This window comes from Serinus canaria, chromosome 12 (assembly GCF_022539315.1).
Source record: "Serinus canaria isolate serCan28SL12 chromosome 12, serCan2020, whole genome shotgun sequence".
Taxonomy (NCBI): Eukaryota; Metazoa; Chordata; class Aves; order Passeriformes; family Fringillidae; genus Serinus; species Serinus canaria.
In genome coordinates this window covers 17,491,390-17,509,364 of record NC_066326.1, presented here as the reverse complement: position 1 = coordinate 17,509,364, position 17,975 = coordinate 17,491,390, and the positions used below count along the sequence as shown (strand labels likewise).

Here is a 17,975-nt window from a genome sequence, read left to right as displayed (position 1 = left end):
ACACACCTACAAAATGTTTTTTTTTTGTTTTTCCAGCAATTGCCAGTTACTCTGATTAACCCCTAACACACTGTTGTTCTTTGTGCCCTGCAAGAATCAAATCCTAAGCTAAAATTAATTAGAAACTCAGAGCAAAGCACTCCTGTGATCAGCCCCAGCACTTCCAGGCACAAATGTCTTTCTGACACCACTTCCTAGCAGTGCTTCCCTGGGTTTGGCTTTCACAGTTCATTTTTGGGGGGTTTCTTTTGTGTTTCAAGCAGGATCTCTGGAGTTAGATAGTTTAGAACCACCACACAAGTGTTTCCCTAGAGACCTTGGAGATAACTCCAGATTCCTGCACACAGCACCTCCTTTCTATTCCTAAAAGCAGCTGGATTTCCAAGGCCAACCTTCCCTGGCTGGCAGTCAGGCACCTCTGCTCTGGAGCCTCCTGGATGTGTTCAGCTGTGAATTATGGCTGGAACACCCTCATCCTTCTGCATCCTGCACTCACAACAGGGAACGAGGCACTGACCTTGTCCCTGCACTGAATAAACTCTAAATATAGCTTGATTTCCAAGTATTCCAATGTGTTCTCCCTAGTTAACTGTTAACTCATGACAACAGGCAAGTTTTGTCCTGAGGCACGCGTTTTTCCTTTGTTGTCCTCTTGTTCCAGGTTAGAATAAAACTGGTCAAGAGTCAAGATGACATTCAGGGTGTTTCTCCAGGCAGCTGCTTGATGGCTTCAGGGGGGAAAGGCAACATGCACCCGGGACAAGAGATGCACCAACAGCTCGGATTTTGTGAGTCAGATCTCATTTATCACTCCCTGGGCCTGGGCTTTGGTTTTGTAACTCACCACAGAGGTGGCACTGGGCTCTTTGAACTCAAATGTAAGGATGTTTCTGTGGAAAGAGCTGCAGAATAGGTTGGGTCTCCTGCCCAAAAAAATCCTAATGGAGAGAGATGGAAGGAGGGAAGAGGGAGGAGCTGAGGAGCTCTGCTTAGCAGAGCCCTGCAGAGAAGCATCCAGGAGAGCTTTGCACATTTTCAATCCCATATTTCAGCTCAGTATTTACCCAAGCCACTGCTGAATGGAGTCAAACACAATCATTTCCCTCTCCATAGATTTAGAAGAACCTCAGCTCTGCTTTAAGAAATTTCTAATATTTCCTCCTCTGTTGGAAAGGTTTAGAGACATTGGAATAAAATTCTTCTCTTTACCCCTCAGCTGCTGCAGAACACACCTGGAATGCTGTGAACACTGGAGGAGTCCAGTTCAAAACAGTGCCTGGCCTTGGACATAACTGCTCTTTCCCTGTGTAACTATGAATTCTGTGGGGAGAAAATCCATCTCCTTCACCATTTTGCAACATTTAATTGTCCTCAACAACCAACTCTTCTTTGAGGCCCAGTTCTACCACATTTTCCCTGGTGAGTATCCATAAAAGCTCTGTTAGGAAACACCTCCTCAAGCCATGCCCAGCCTGCTGGAGCCTCTGCCACGGGCAGGACTTTTCCATGCTCACCTGCCCTTCAGCTTCCTTTTGGGAGCTCTGCTTTTGTTTTGCTCATTCAGCATCCAGAGCTAAACTCTCCAGTTACACTTAAGCTGGATATAAAGTTGGTTTGGATGAAAACTTGAGTAGCAAGCAGATAATTCCCTGTTTCCTTCATGCAGAGGCTCAGCTGGAGCCTTCCCTTCCCCTGTCAAATGCCTTGGAGCACTGTTTATTTATTTATCAATATTTATCCAGGAGTGCTCCAGCACAGGACACCTGAGCTGCCTTCCCTGGCCTAGTTCAGGTATTTATAGCATGGCTGGGCAAGGGACTCCAGGGTGAATGTGCAGATATTTCAGCTTCCCTGAGGATCCTCCCAGCCTGGGAAGGAGCCCCAGGTTTGTGCTGGATCAGGCACAAATGCCCCACAGTGCCCCAAATACCCTGTTAAGAGCAGGACCTGACCCCAGCAGAGCCTGGCCTCAGACACTCACCATTTGTCCTGAAAAATGTCCTTAAACACCTGAGCAAAAACACTGAAAGGAATCAAAATTACCACATCCTAGAATATTACAATTGCACAAAAAGAATGCCCTCAGGAAAATGCTGTGCTGCCTGCTCTGCACTGATCTCAGAATTTCCACTTCCACGATTCAGGATTACAACTGGAATCCTCTCACATTTTAGTACCAGCATGGGGGCACTAAAAGCACCACATCAGAGGTTGCTTTAAAATGAGGATTTAAGGAGGGCTATAAATCAAAAGGTATAACAAGGAAATTTAATAAAGATAACATCGTTATGTCAAATGCAACATGGATTCTAATACACAAAGTGCAATTGTTTTTCCACATAAAAAGCTCTCAGCAAGAATTTTGCACACAGTGTGAAGCTAAGAATTACTAGAATAATAGCAAGCTGTTCTTGGAAATTAATTGAACAAATAATCTATTTTATTATGAAGCCTACAAAAGATAAATACCCATGTACTGAAACAGAGTCTTTAACTTTCTTCACCTTTTAACCACATTGTTGGCATTTGCTTTGCCTCTTGCCTATAAACAATGAGGATTTGGGGACTGCATCACAGAATAAAAGCAGAATATTATCACAGGGTTCATCAGAATTGCATCTTACACATGTGTACACAATTAAAACTTTAAAGCAAAATCAAGTGCCAGAACAGGAGCTGCCATCTGATCCTCTTGGCAACTGTGATGATGCTGAATATGTGATGGAAAAAAATTCACTTTTCCTGTAGATATCATGGCTAATAATAATAATAATTAATAATAATATGTGATGATTCTATTTCCCACTCATTTCCAATGCTGCCAAGGGGGTTTCTTCAAAGTGATTCCATATTTTGTAGTAAAATGTAAAGCTATGGTTCTCTTTTTTACTGAGCAACAGAAATGTTTGTGTGAAAGAAAGCAACATTTATGTCTCATGTCCTAACAGATAAATGGCTTCATTAGTTCAAGGGAAAATGTGGCATTTCTACTTTCCCTCCAAAACCACCCACAATCTGAGTTTAAGACACAAACATAAACTTTTTCCCATAAATTACTGCAAATGCTGATGTCCCCAAATCAAATATTAATGGAGGAATATAACCTGACTGAAAAACAGCAAAAAGCTCAAACAAAGCAGCTGCAGACAACCTTGAGAGGCACTGAAACACTTTGCTGTTCCAGGGATTCCAGGGCAATCCCTGTGGTACCACACTCTGGATTCCCAGTTTCAAGAAGTAACCAGCTGCAATCAGTGGATATTCTGAAAAGACTTGACTAAAAACCAGTTTTGCCCTCCAGGAGAGTCCAGGAGACCTTTCCTCAGGGGGAAGGTGCCCAGGACATGCCCTGCCCCCCAGCAGTGACTTTGATGTTCTGCATGCCAAGGACACCTCATGCCCAACCCAGCCTCCTAAATTATTTAGGGCACCATTTTCTTCAGGCAACTTTTTCATCAGAAAATTCTGGGAACAGACACCTCAACCCTCTCAGGTGCTCTTATCTATAATTCACCATCCCAGGTTCCAGCTGACAGAACATTTACAAGGAAAACCACAACTTGGCACAGTCTTGGTCTGTGCAAGACAGCTGGCAGAAGCTGAGGGCACCACATCAGGGCAGTTGTGGCTGAGCAGAGGCAGCTGGTACAGAGAAAAGCAGGACATTAGGCATGAAAGTCTGAAACTCAGAACACCTCTCTCCATAAAAATGTCATTTATAATTCCAGCAGCTAACCAGTTACTTGGAATAAAGAGGGGAGCAAAGCTGCTTGGAGTTTTGAGACAGCAGATGAAAAACATCATTTCAAATATGATTGGAACAAAACAGTCAAAATACAAGATTCTTCTTCCAGGAAAGTCTCTTGGGAGCAATTCCCAATCACCACACTGCTGAGTTTGTCTGTTGTAACAGCTAGCATCTATGAAAGCTGGAAAACTTCTACATTTTCCAGAACTTTTCTTATTCCCTACAAAACCACAAAGTAAAAATGACAACATCTTGGAAAGCGATGCCATTCACATCTCCTGGTCATGCAGATCTGCAATTTGACCATTTTTCCTTTGAAGCCTTTTCAGATAGAAAGCATCAAAGACCAGTCCCACACAGCTGGGGTGACTCTAAAAACATATTCCTGGATGTGTAATGGATTTTTCCAGACCTCAGCACCACAAGTGCCCCATCCCTGTTGACCCCATGTGAGGAAAATCTCATCTCTGAAGGGCAGCAAAGTCCCTTTTCTGTGTGGGACAAGCAGGAACAGCCATGCATTGATCCATGTCTGCTCCTCCCCAGCCAGGCTAGAGCTGCCTGAGCTGGGCTCACACCAGTTTGGGAACTGGGATCACCCCAAAGATCCGTGCTGCTCTGCAGCTGAGAGCACATCACTCCCACGTGGGCTGCTGTGGATTCTGTAAAATGAGGCTGGCTTCCATTTACAGGGCAATAAAGTGCCCAAGGAAACAGACCCAGCCCCAGACAGGCAGAATTTGGTTATTCAGTGATGCAGGGCACTGAGCACCCCTCAGAGGTATTCAAACACTGCCTGTGCTGGCTCCTGCTCAGAACAGGAGATTGCTGAGTTATTGCCATGCACGACACCAGCTTGGAAATGCAGCTGCACAAACCCATGGCCCAGCAGCCTCAAGGCCCCTCAGATGTGATCTGAGTCACAGCTCACACCCAGAACTCCTCCTTCCCGTGGAAATCCACCTTTGCACCTGGTGCTTGATGCAGGTTTACACATTTTAAACCCCAGCTGTCAGTTTAACTCTCTTACACTTTACAGCTGGTCCAGGATTTGTTCTGTGGTCTGTTATAAAATCTCTAACTCTTGCTCTAATTCCCTTCAGCTTTTTTTTTCTTTTTTTTTTTCCAATTGCAGGATCACCTCCAATATTTCCATGACAGAAAAGCTCATTCAGAACCATGCTCAAGGAAGCTGCTGTGTGTCAGAGTGAAGAACACACCAGTGAAATATGTTCCCCCCTGTGTAGAGCAGCTCAAGCTCCTGAAGTACAAGCACTTAAATTAGGAGCAAGTGCTACTTTATAAAATCAGGGCAATATTTCCAGCCTCTGAAATGCACATGGCTGTCTCTGTTTTGGCAGAGACAATCTCTGCACTGTTCCAAACTAAATTCATTATTAGAACCGAACCAGATAAGATTCAAAATGAAATCCACCTCTGCCTTTCTCTGCACACCTGAATTTTTGTAGGCAATTCCTTCAAACATGGTATTCCCCAAAGGAGGTCAATTTTGTTAACATGGTTTTCTAAATAGCCCAAGTTCTTTAGAAAAGCTGTGGTTCATGTTTTTCCATGGAAGAAAATAGTTTGGGAATCCACTGGGTCCTATGAACTGCCTTCCTTCTCCTTCTGCAAGCTTTGAAAAAAATAAAAATATTTATCTTCCTGTTTTTTAGTCAGTTGGAAATGGTAACATGGTTCATTGATTGATTGATCACCCATATTTTTACATATATTTTAATGAAATCTCTTTTAAATTTTGGATCCCAGAAGTTCTTAAGCACTTCAACAATTTCCTTTTTCAAAAGTATTATTGCTACTGCTGGTTCTGGGTGGATTTTTGCCAGAAAATGGGTGGAAAGAGATGAGTAACTGCAATCAAATTCACTTTAAAGTGTTCCTTCTCAGAGTTAGATACTATAAAAAACATCATATATCCAGCATTAACAGCACTGTAAGTGTTTACAGAAGATATTCTGAGAGAAAGATTAAATTTTCACTCCATCTAAACATAAACACCTGGGTTGAAGGAAAAAATACGCCTCTATTTTTGGGACATCAGAAGTCAGACTGGAAGCAAGAGAGAATTTTCAAGGCTGTTGGGCAGCACATTAAATTGCAGTGAGTAGAACACACAAAATTAAGTCAACATGACACTGAGGAAGGGCTTTTTACCCCTGCCAGACAAAATTTCTGATACAATTAACCCACACCTACCAATTTTCCTCTAAGCCTGCTGCCTTACCACTCCCATTTAGGCAAACAAATGTTTGTTTAGAATTGTTTTATTACAAGAATTGAAATAAAGTTGTCAGCTCTTCAGGTGATGGCAAGGTTGTTGTTTATCAGTTGCTGCTTCAGATTTAGGGAAAGGTCAAATCTTTGAGTATTTCTGCAGACTGAAACTTCTATATCTGAAAAGGATTAGGGGGAAACTCCAAGCACACCTCCCAAAAGGAGGAGTATGAGCAGCAGACTCCAGCTGGAAATCCAACAGATTTCCAGCTCAAAAGGAGATTCAAGTTAATGAATTCTTTGGTAACTTCAAGCAATATAAATAGTTGTTCATAAAGGACCAGGCCTCCTTGGTTCCTTTATTTAACAATTAACCCTCCTGGAAAAGGAAACTCTCTCATCCCTAGGGAGCCACTGGCACCTTGGGCCCAGCCCTGCAGTACAAAGGAGTTAATTGGAATAAAAGCTGGGTAATATGCTGCAGTTAAGAGCAGTGGGTTGAGGTCTGCACACTCCTCAGGACCCTGCTGTCCCAAAGCTGGCCATGCTTACAAACCCACAGGCACACCTGGATCTTTAGCTGGCTGGACCTGGGAACGCAATTGTGCCTTAAACCTTACACTAAAAAACTACGAAATGAACACAAGAACCCCAAACCAACCCGAGCCCCACCAGCCTTTCCTCTATGGATTCCACCTGCAGCAGAGAAGACAGTGCAAGGAGGGCTCTGTCTGCCCCACCTGGGCTGCTCTTACCCCATGAACCACAGCCTAAAAGGAACCCAAAGTGGCTCTGGGTGAATTTGGCCATTCCATTTCCTAAAACCTCCCAGTGCAGCACGAGCTGTACAAAAACACCTCTGCTAAGGGGGATGGATGCATGAATTCATTTTTCCTGCCAGCCCACCTTGCTCTCCCACAACACCGGGCACAACGTCAGGCGCTCACCTCTGAAGAGACGCGGCCTTGCTCGGTAATTAGCGCCACTTGCCAGCTCCTGTTAACGAGTTGTTGGTTACTGAGTAAGCCAGGGCTTGGCTCTCCATGAGGAAACTCTGAGCCTCACTCTCACTGCCATGCCCTTATCTGCTCTTGACTCTGCCAGCACCGCTGTGAACTCTCCTGCAGCTCCAGTGCCTGAACCCGGGGATTATCCTCACATTTCACTTTCACTTCCTAACACTTCCTCTGCTGCTTCCCCAGCCCTTACAACACTTCCAGGCTCTGGGATTTCCAAACACTTTTGGCTATTTTTAGATTGCTATTTTTTCCTTTGAGGATTAGGTGCAAGCAGTCTTTTGTGGTGTGGGAAAAGCAGGAGCACTGCTGTAAACTTGGATTTGTAAAGAACTCCTGGGAGAACGTCCCTGTTCACCAGCAGCAGAGGCTTCCTTGGCTTTACACACTCAACTCAGCACAACTAATTAGGGTTCTAAAAATTGCCATTCCAGAGTTCCTCCCAGTTCTCAAACCAAAATTACCTTGAGCGCTTTCCAACAAGTCTTAAGTAAGGAACAGCTGAATTTAAATAAAGATAATTTAAACAGAAGAGCATCTGCTAATATTGTACCTTATCACATCCAATCTTTTCCTGTGAAAACCAATTATCATGATAGGAAAGTATTTTAACAACTAATTATTTTTTTAAATAATTACATCTTGATTTCTTAGACTGGATAGATTATTGCAGTTGACCAAAGAGTCAAAGCACCAAAATCCATTCATTTTAGCAATGTTATAAAAGTTTATCACTTAAAAAGGCTTTGTCATAAACCCTAAATGTTAAATTAATAATATCTTTTCTAGAAAGTATTGAAAACTCTTGTGATATGTCCAAAAGGAAAAAACTTAAATTATCTTGCTTAAGGAAGAAATAGAAATTTCATCTTGGATGTGAATAAAATAAGGGTTAAGTCAGGGGACAGAACGAAACAAAACCCAATTCTTGCATGTCTGGAAACACAAACACAAGTAGCCAATCTTCCCTGCCATTTAAAATCCTGAGTTTCAGCCAGTAACTTTTACATTTAATTATCTCACCCAGTGAAAACAGGCAGAAGTTTTCAAAATTAATTTCTTATATAAATACTACTCTTGACAGCCTTTCCAGCTAAGAGCAACCTAAATTTTTTTCAAAGGTTTAGAAACAAAATCTGATCTCATTTTAAACGGTATGAAAATCACTCTGTAATTTGGGTTTGGGGTAGATTTGGTCAGGTTTTTTTTTCCTTTTTAAAGCCACAAGCCCAGTTTGAAGATCACTGCTGGCCTTAAAATAGTTTCAACTGGAAACTGGTCCATCACTTTACAGAGGAGCATCCCGTTCCTCCTTCAATGCACCTAGCTTGTCATTATCAACTGCATTTAATATCTCAAATGGATTTATTTAAATTCATCCTGAACTATTTGTCTTGAACAGTCAACACTGAGTCTGCTGCCAAGAATTAACGCAGCCACAGTCACCCAGTTGTGCAAGGGACATTCAGCTGATGCCACCATCCTGCAGAACAACCTCAGCAGACAAGGGAGAGACAGGGCCAAGCTCAAACAGGAGAAACAGGCCAGAGCAAATAAAGGTGGTGAATTCTGCCAAAAGGGCCAAGTCCAAACAGGACAGATGCCCAGCATGACCTGACCAATACTTGAAAGCACAGGGTCACCTCCAAAGACTTGGGATGGTTAGAGAAGGTGGAGCTACCTGAGGCCACAAGGGTGATTTCACTATCAGTTCAAAATCAGAGATATTTAAGACCATCAGGAAGGAGAAAAATAAAAAAAAAAAAAAAAATAAAACCCCAAACCATCAAACAAATATAGTCCAAAAAGCAAATGAGGAATAAAGGAAAAGTGTGTCTGCAAAGAAATTGCAATCAATGGACAATGGAAGAAAGTAAGGAAAATTGAAGCAAGAATGGTTTGGTCTGAAATCACAACAGAACAGAATTTCAATATTTGTTTTTTCAGGTTGTCTATAAGCATAAATTCAGACATGGAAGAGTACACCAGGGGGAACATTATACTGAATTTTAAATGTGGGAAATGCAGATATTCAGAAATATTTCAGAACTACTCAGAATATTTCAGAAATAATGCAGGAAAATTCAGATAAAATACTTCATTTGATCAGGGAAACATTACCATCATTGCTGACCACTCACACCAGCCCCTGCATCTGTTCAATAACACAAGAAAACATGGAAAATCTGCAAGATGAAGAAATACCTCCTAGGCATTACATAGCTTAAGATTTTTTTTGTCGTTCCTGTCAGCCACCACCAGTCCTTGCAATCTACCAAAGTTACAACGTTCCTGAGCAGTCCCAGGCAGCTGTGTTATCAATTTTTAATAACAGAATGAACTTTTGCAAAATATTTCAAAATTAAAACAGGCTTAAGCCTATTCCCCTCCTTCCACAAATGCCTCAAATTTAAATGAAGCTGGCAAAAATTTCTCATAAAGATCCCATGGAAACCTCCTATGGCTGAATCTTTTAAAGAAGATTTAAGCAAGACTGAAGAAACCCCCCAAATAAAATTCAGGACTTTCAAGCAACAATGCAAGCTAAGAGGCTGAAAATAAAGGTAAGAGAGGAGGCAAGTCTCCCTAAACCACCATGAAATGGTGATAAATAATGAGAAATCCAGGGGATTTCAAACTGGGTCCCAGGTTTGGGGCATGGATTCCAAATCCCTCATGTAAAATGGAGTTTGCTGCTCCACCATGGACGTGGCTGGATTGAAGAGATGCCAGAGGCTTGCAGGAGCAGCAGTGCATTCTGCAGGGAAGGATGCCAGCAGTGCCCCCCCCACACACCCAGAACAGCAGCTGGAAGGGACTCCAGAGCAGGGCTGGATGTCCCCAAGGGACACCTCCCACCCACCCAGGTGGTGTGGGACACCTCCCACGCACCCAGGTGTCCCTCAGCAGCTGTTCAGCATGGGGACATTGTCAGGAGAGAGCAGAGGAGCAGACCCAGAGCTGTCCCCACCCAGGGAACACTGGGGATTGCCACCCCACAGCCAGTCCCACCCGATTTTCCTCTGTAATTGTAAGCTGTGAGCTGCAGAGACATTCATGTCAGCATCAATACTTTGGGAAAAGTGGGGCAGCGAAAAGAACTGCCAGCACTTCATGGCAAAACATGCCACACTGATAGCCTTGTTAAACAGGATTAACATCAGGAATTAAAAATAACATCCAGATTTGGCAAAGAAAAAAAAACCCTACTGATTTTACCTTAAGAGTACCCATCTATTGCAAACACTAAAACAAAGTTATTTTCAAATCTTTTCAAACTCTGTAGATCTCTTACCATGCCCACTCTTCAGGGCTGAAGGCACAAAATCTTTCTTCAAAGCCGTTTATTTAACCAAGCCAACCATTTATTATCCAGCCCAAAGGTGAACCCAGCTCACTCTCAGCTTGCCCGTGGTGTTTTGGAGCAGTGGTGCACACACACTTTAACAAGCTGGGTGTATTTGTCCTCTGCTGAGGGGTCACTTCAGACAGTGAAGAAGACAATTTGAGCTTCATGGCTTCTGCCATCTGATATTTCTTACTGAAGCAAGTTGAATTTTCTTTCTTATTGAAGCTCAGCTGTGCTGTGGCACTGAACACAACCAAAAACCAGCTCATGGAAGGAAACCCCACTGAGCTGTGGCACTTCCTCAGCTAAAACTGCTCCATTTCTCTGCTAACACAACCAGTTGTGCACATCCCTCAGTGGGCACCGTGGGTTTGGGGGGAAAAGAGAGAAAAGAGAAAATACCAGCGGCTCAGAAAAGAATTCCTTTAAAACTCCCTTCTGAGGGTTCTGGGATTTACCTCAGGGGTTGCAGCACGTGAGGTTACATGTTCATCAGCAAGTAAAGCAGCAGGAGGTGTAACACAACCACTGAGACTTCCTTGGGAAAAAAACCCAGCAACACATTTTCCTTAGCTATCTGTAAATTTTAAAAATTCATCTGTAGAGTCCTTCAACACCTGGAGCTTGGAATCATCCAATGGACAAGGCAGCAAAAATAAGCAGATTTATCATCCTAGGGCCAACTACAACTCTCATGTACCAGCCTCATGTAGCACTGAATTGTTGGAAATTTTATGACTAATTTTTAACTGGTTGTTTTAATTAATTGCAAGTAGTGCCCACTTTTAGCCAGCATTAGTTGAGTTTCTTCACAGACTCTTGTTGGAGTAACCAAAGACACAGGGGGGATTAAGGCCTGGAAAGCTGGAGGAAAAGGTGATAAAATTACTAAAGAATAGGGACCAAATTACCATGAAGAGGAAAGGATCAATAACCAATAGAGGACAGAACATTAATAGAGAGAATCATGTCACTTAGAACCATTGAATATCAATTTCTTTGCTAAAAATGCATAAAGAAGTGAAAAGGTTTTGTGTATCAGCACTGCTGTGGAGGCTGGAACTTTGACAGCCACTCACCTCTGGGCCAAGAGTGAAGTAATGCCTTGCTAACACTAAAAAGGCGGTGTTAGAGAGGGTTATTTTTGCCCATTTGGGGAGGATTTTGGTACCATCGTGGCTCCTGTTGGACGCACCTGTGCCACTGATAACCACCTCCAATTTAGCACCGTGATCCCCCCAGGTGATTGTGACTGAAGTCTGGAAAGCAAATTGTCCTGAACACTTCATTGGGCACCAGCTCCAGAGCCAGGGAGGCAGGGTGAGCTCTGTCACACTGTCCCTGCAGTGCCCCACACACCCAAAAACTCACTGGCTTGAGAAAACAATGGAACAAAGGAGCAGCCCGGGCACTCAGCACCTCCAGCCAGCAGGGGAGCACACCTGGACACTTCCAGAATGTTCCAAGTTTACACCATATTTCTGCAGCAAACAGCAGAGGGCTTTAAAGTATCTTGAGTTTTTTCTCTCAGTAAAAACTCAGCCATTTGAGGAGTGAAAATGACAGGTTCTGACCTGGCCAGTCTCTTCACTCTTATTTTTCATTATCACCCACAAGGAGGGATTTTCTCCAGGGTTTCTGTGGGCTAAAAGTCACCTGTAACACTCCTGTTCAAGGACAGGCAGAGATTTGGCTGCAGATGCCAAGCTGGATGACCTCTGCTGTCCACAAAAAAACATGCAACAGCCACGACCCCACTAGCAAAGCAGAATGCTGATGTAATGCAGCAATTCCTGTTACTGTAGGATTTTTTAATGAAAGTAAAACAACTTCAGGGTGTAATTAAAAAGCAAGCAAAAACAAACTAGAAAAGATGAAATGGAATGGCTCAGAAAAGAATGAGCATTCCTCTAAAACTGAGCTCCTGTGCCAGGGAAAGGGAGGGATCCAGCACATGACTGGAGTGAGGCAAACCCAAGGAAACCCCCGGTGCCACCCAAGCTTCCAAACTGAGGCAAACACTTGAGACTGCCAAGAAAACTGCAAAAAATCCAATGCTGTATTGTTTAGGGAAAGAATTAACATTGATGCCCAGACTAATGCTAAGGTTATAACTGCACAGCTTCCCTGCAGTTCCACAGCATTCCCATGTAATTTTTTCCCACATTTATGCTGCCAAAGCCCTGAACAAGCAGCACTAAGCTTGTAGCATCCAGGGAGCTGTGGTCTCACTCATGGAGGCAAAGTGAAATCTTGCTGCAGCTCACTGGATGCTCCAAGAAAATTCTCTTTTATTCTGTACTACCTTCTAGGGTAAGCTCACCTTTTACAAGAGGGCCATTCCCTCTTCTCCCTCATCTCCAGTGCTAATCAGAGGAAAAGAATCATGACAGCTTTTGAACTACTCCATGAATTTGATTGGTTTTTCTTCCCAAGACTCATTTTTTCAGAGTTTTGGTACCTCGGAGGACTGTACCTAAGCTGCCCTCACAGTGAAAGAGACTGTGGAAAGTGCTGGGGAGGAGAGATTGACACAAAATGCAAAAGGAATAATCAAAGGAGCAGCACAGCCTGGGGAAGCTCAGGTTTGTGAGTCTTGGCAGAACTGACTCAGCTCACAATCCACACAGGAAAAGAGTATCTGCAGTCCCTGAAGAATTTCATTTGAAAGCAAAGAGGAAACAAGGGCTAGTAAATGCTATTGTTACAGAAATAGCAGCTCCATACACCCAGCTATTTCTATTACACAACTGAAATGCTCTGCATTTAATAGAATCCGTGGCTGCTTTGCCAAGTTCTGGACTGGCAATGAGGATGGGACATTGAAATGCATTGTTTTACCAGCTCCGAGGCAAGGACAAGGAATGGGATTTATAATGAGCATTCTGAAAGGGTTTCTTCCTTCTTTAAAAGTTAAAAAGGAAGTTACTGTATCCTGCTGAAAGCTGTGCCAGAGAATGTCATCTATTATCTGTGAAAACAGGTTCTTTTTGTCTGAGGTAATCATCAGCTTTTCAGGGTGGTGGGAAAGCTGCTTCCTCCTTACACCTTGCAGGATCTCAAGCACAGTTTCCAGAACACCTACACAGATGTGAAAAAAAAACCTCCTAGAGCTAGAGGAGAAACAATTTCTAGAGATGCTTCGAAGGCAAGTCAGAAACTATGAGTGTACCACATTAAAGGAAGTCAGCACTGAGGGAATGCAGATATGTTTGTCTTGGAAGCACATTGAGCTGACTGCCAAAAATACATATTTGGCTTTATTTTCCACTCACCTTTATAAATAACAGGCATGTCAAACACCAACCTCTGACTTCTTGGAAAACAAATGGAAACAGTAAATTTGAACAGTCTACATTTGAAGGGTGAGTAGTAATTGCAAAAGGGACAGGAGGCAGGATATCATTACTGCACCTAACACTGTTCTTCTTCATTTTTCTTTTGAAGATAACCTGTATCCCAGGTCTGTTGATACAGGTTATCTTCAAAAGAAAAATGACCATTTAATCATGCTAATTCTTCTTGCAGGGCTGCTGAGCTTACACTCAGTGAAGCCACTGCCTCATTTTATTTTTAAAAAAGATATATAGCACAATCCACTTTCATGAAAACACAGAAATGCAATGCTGAATAAAAGAAAACTAAAATTCAACATTTCATTACTGTGAGGAATGGCATTTCCATCACCTGTCCAATCCACAAATGATCCTTACAAAGACTTTTAGCAGCAAAATTTCCCCATTTCCATGGTTCAGCTGGAAGCAGCATCACTGCTAGCAGTGACACTTGGCAAAATGTCTGAGAACACCTAACAGAGATTCAAGTAATCGTTTTACCTCTACATTTTAAGGCGACACTTTAAAGGAAGCAGGCTTTTGCACCCCTTTAAGTGCTATCTGAGAGAATGAATTAAGAGCTGTGCTCTTGCAGCAGGGCCAGTTCCACCAGGACAAAACCACTGCATGGCAAATCTTTGCTTTCACAGGGCACCGACAAAATCAGGCAAAAGCCGTTCTCTGTCTCTGATACACTGCAAAGGCAAAGCTTAATTCCATCAAGGGCACACCGGCTCTATCGATTGGATTATTCATTTGGTGTAATGGACTTTGCTTTCTTCCTGCAGCCTTCTCAAAACAAGAACAAAATGAAGATAAATCAGCTCTCACTCAAGGCTGGCAGTCTATAGATATTTATGGATTTCTGAGCCCTGCAGTACAACAGGAGGGAGGCATTCCCCGAGGATGTTTTCCTCTGCAGTCCTGTTACCCTCCCAGCAGCTGCCCAGCACAGTGACACACCAAGGAAAGGCTGCAGCCACCCCTCCTTTTCAGGTCCATCACTGACCCAGCTTTGCCTTGCCCAGGAGCCACTTTGACACCACAGCCCAGAGCAATCCCTGTTTGATCCTCCAAGCAAAGGCCTAATTGCCACTTTCCAAGGCAGCAGCACCAAAACAATCCCAGTTTGCCACTGGGACAGCTGACGTGGCTCCCATGGATCACAAAGGTCACTTCTCCCCTCTTTACACTGTGCCCATTGCGTTGCAGGCCTGGCCTCATCTTTTTCTCACACAATGAATGAGCTGATTATGCCAACAAACTCAAACTACTACTCCTACGAAAGAGATTACAGGTTTATCAATTGCCCCATAAAATGGCAACACTTTCCATCCCTCTTTAATTCAGAAGAGAGGGGCTGACTCATTGTATTGCATCACTGCTTTCAGATCAAGGAGAAACTTGGGGCACAAGACGTTATGGAGAACGTTGACCTGTGATAATCTCTTTGCAAAGAGGGAAAGAATAACAGAAAGTTGCTGGGCCAGGTTTTCCTTTGATTTACGACACATTGTAGTTGTAATTGAGGTAACTGCACTGAACAAACACTAGTCCTGTGCAGAACAGCTACAAAAAAAAAAAAATCACATCTATTTATTACTCTGTTATTTAAATCGGAGGTACAGGAGCAGAATGCATGGCTGTGGTCAGTACACCCTGCCTGCATGTATTTAATGTCTTACAGGGAAAAGGGATTTCAGCTCGCTTGAAAATAGCCTCCTTTCTAAGCACTGCACCTGCTGAGGTAAGGTAATCATTGAGAGGAAGATGATGTCCTGGGTAATCACATAAATAAATCATCACTGACCCCAGAAAATCTCTGATGCTGCCTAATAGAAAAAGCAGAAGACACTCACTCACTTTCTGCCCTTCCTGGCCTTACTTTAAAGCACTGCCTGTAACCCAGAGAGAATCTTTTGCAAGCCATTTAGGATTCTCAAAGGGCCAGGTATCTCTTCTTTTTTTTGAAGCTTTATGGGGAAAATGCATCATGCAGTATCTCTCTAGTTCTCCACAAGTAACTGAACAAAGCCAAAGTAAATCAGCAAGTGGCACGACATGCAAGAACCCAGAAACAAAATGAGCAATGAAATTGGACTTATCACAGAGAAAAATCTGAGCCATTCATTTGAGATCCTTATGTTTGGGTAACCTTTGGAAGAATGTTTGCTGTTCCATTATACAAACAATGGAAACATTAGATAAGGAAAAGAAGCACCACTGCCAGGAAAGCTCCACGCATCTCTTCCAAATCACGAAACGTGGAGATGTGATTTTATGGAAATATAACATGCTGCCTGCAGCAGGAGTGTCAAAGGTACAGAGCCACTCCTGCCAACCCCAGTGGGCCCAAGGAGTGCAGTCCAGGAACCCCTGGGGCAGCACATCTGCCTGGCACTGGCCCACGGACACATGAGGACCCAGGAGCCAAATTCAACCTCCCCGAGGCCAAGCCTTGCAGCTGGGCCAGGCCTGTTGGGCAGGACTGAGACAGCCCCTGCGCCAAAGCAAAGCTGCCACGAGTTATCCACACACAGCCACCCCTGCTCCATCTGCTCAGCCTTCCCAGCCCGCCAGGCAATGGCACTCCTGGGACTGGGGACAGAGCTTCCCGCAGAGCAGAGGTGCAGAGGGCCACCACAGGGAGCCAGGGCTTGTCCCTGTGCAGGGCAGGAGCAGCAGGAGCCCCTGGGTGCCCCTGGGCACACTCTGTGCTGCCCACTCTTCCCACAGCCAGGGACCCCTCTGGCTCCTGCAGAGATAAAGATTCCCAAAAGAGAATCAAGGAATTATTTGGGTGGGAAAGGACCTTTAAACCTTGTCCAGTCCAACCCCTGCAGAGGGCAGGGACATCTACAGATAGGTCAGGTTGCTCAGAGCCCTATCCAAATAGGAGTTAAAACACGTCCAGGGGTGGGCAGCCTGATCCAGGGTTTCACCACCCTCGTTGTATGAAATTCCCTCCTTCTATCCAATCTATATCAACCCTCCTGCAGTTTAAATCCATTACCCCTTCTCCAATCACAACAGATCCTGTAAAACATTTTCCCTACCTTTCCTACAGGCCTCCTGCAAATACCAGGAGACTGCAATGGCCTCTCCCCGGGGTCTCCTCTTCCCAAGGGAGAGCAAACCCAGCTGGGATACACACGAGGGGTTCTGCAGCTGCACCTTCCAAATGCAGGAGCACCCAGGATCCCCTTCCTTCCTTCCTTCCTCCCTTCCTCCCTTGCTGGCCAGCCCCTGATGGACAGAGCCAGCCCCTCGGCCAAGCACAGGTCCCTGGGAGCCATTCGGGGACAGCCAGTGCCCACTGATGGAACCACAGGAACATGCCAGGTTATCCAAGCTCTCCAGCTCAGCCTCACCTGGCACTGCAGGAACAGCCAGGTGAAAGAGGAGTTTAAAGTTCCTCCCTGGGGTTTTTCCATGTGGGGTAGGAAAAGGCCCGGCGAGGCCTCGGCCCTGCCGGCGCTGAGGGGATTTTTCATGGCCGGGGCTGATTACATTGTTCCAACCAAAGCTCCCGTGTGGGGAGAGCGTGTACAGATAAGGGCTGGATGGGGACTTGGAGCCTGGCTGCTGCCTGGGGGGGGTTGGCAAAAGGGCCTGAACTACAGGAGATGTTTGGATAGCACAAATAAGGGTGAGGAATTAGGCGGAGTGGTGATCCGGAGAGAGGATGAGTGGGTCTGCTCCTACAGGGCTTTTCAGGTGCTGCTTTGAAGGTTTCCAAAGTATTCCAGCTCAACATCACAAAGAAACTCCTCAAATCTACTTTCAGACAGCTGGCAATGTTCCTTTTAAAGGGACTATAAAATCAATCAAATATTATCCATCCTCACCTTAAATGTAAAATAATGTAAGAAGATCTTGAAGTTATGGATAATATTTAATGGTTTATACACGACCAAGTGTGTTCTTTTAACAATGAAAATGATGCTATCACCAATTTCTTTACATTCATGATCTGTTTGACAGTGTATTAAAATAAAGCTCAGTCTCTGACAGTCATAGAATCAATTATTTTCTATTTTTATTTTAAACTTCTATTTGTCTGAATCAAGTATTTTTCACTCCTTTCCCAATTTCCTCTCCAAATTCTTTGCACCTCTGTAGCTGATTGAACACAGTGGTGCACCTGACTGCAATTCAGTGTGAACCAGCTTCCAAACAGACTATTAAGTTATTAAAGGTGCATTTTTACAGAAGCAAGTGTGAGGAACCAAAACTAACAAGTATTAAAAGCAGCTGCTTAATTTTGTTGCATTCAATCTTTCTTCATCTTC

The 17,975-nt window shown here is 43.9% G+C and overlaps 1 protein-coding gene and 1 long non-coding RNA gene across 8 annotated transcripts in view; one reads left to right on the top strand and one right to left on the bottom strand.

Annotated features, from left to right (window-relative positions):
• The window catches only part of ATP2B2 (ATPase plasma membrane Ca2+ transporting 2), a 255,779-nt gene that overhangs the window by 143,017 nt on the left and 94,787 nt on the right, over nucleotides 1-17,975 (bottom strand). The gene's annotated exons all lie outside the window — the stretch shown is intronic.
• Nucleotides 636-5,365, top strand: LOC108962186 (uncharacterized). Its single transcript, XR_001990680.3, has 3 exons — nucleotides 636-788; nucleotides 1,217-1,419; nucleotides 4,884-5,365. It is a non-coding gene; the product is annotated as an uncharacterized LOC108962186 (long non-coding RNA).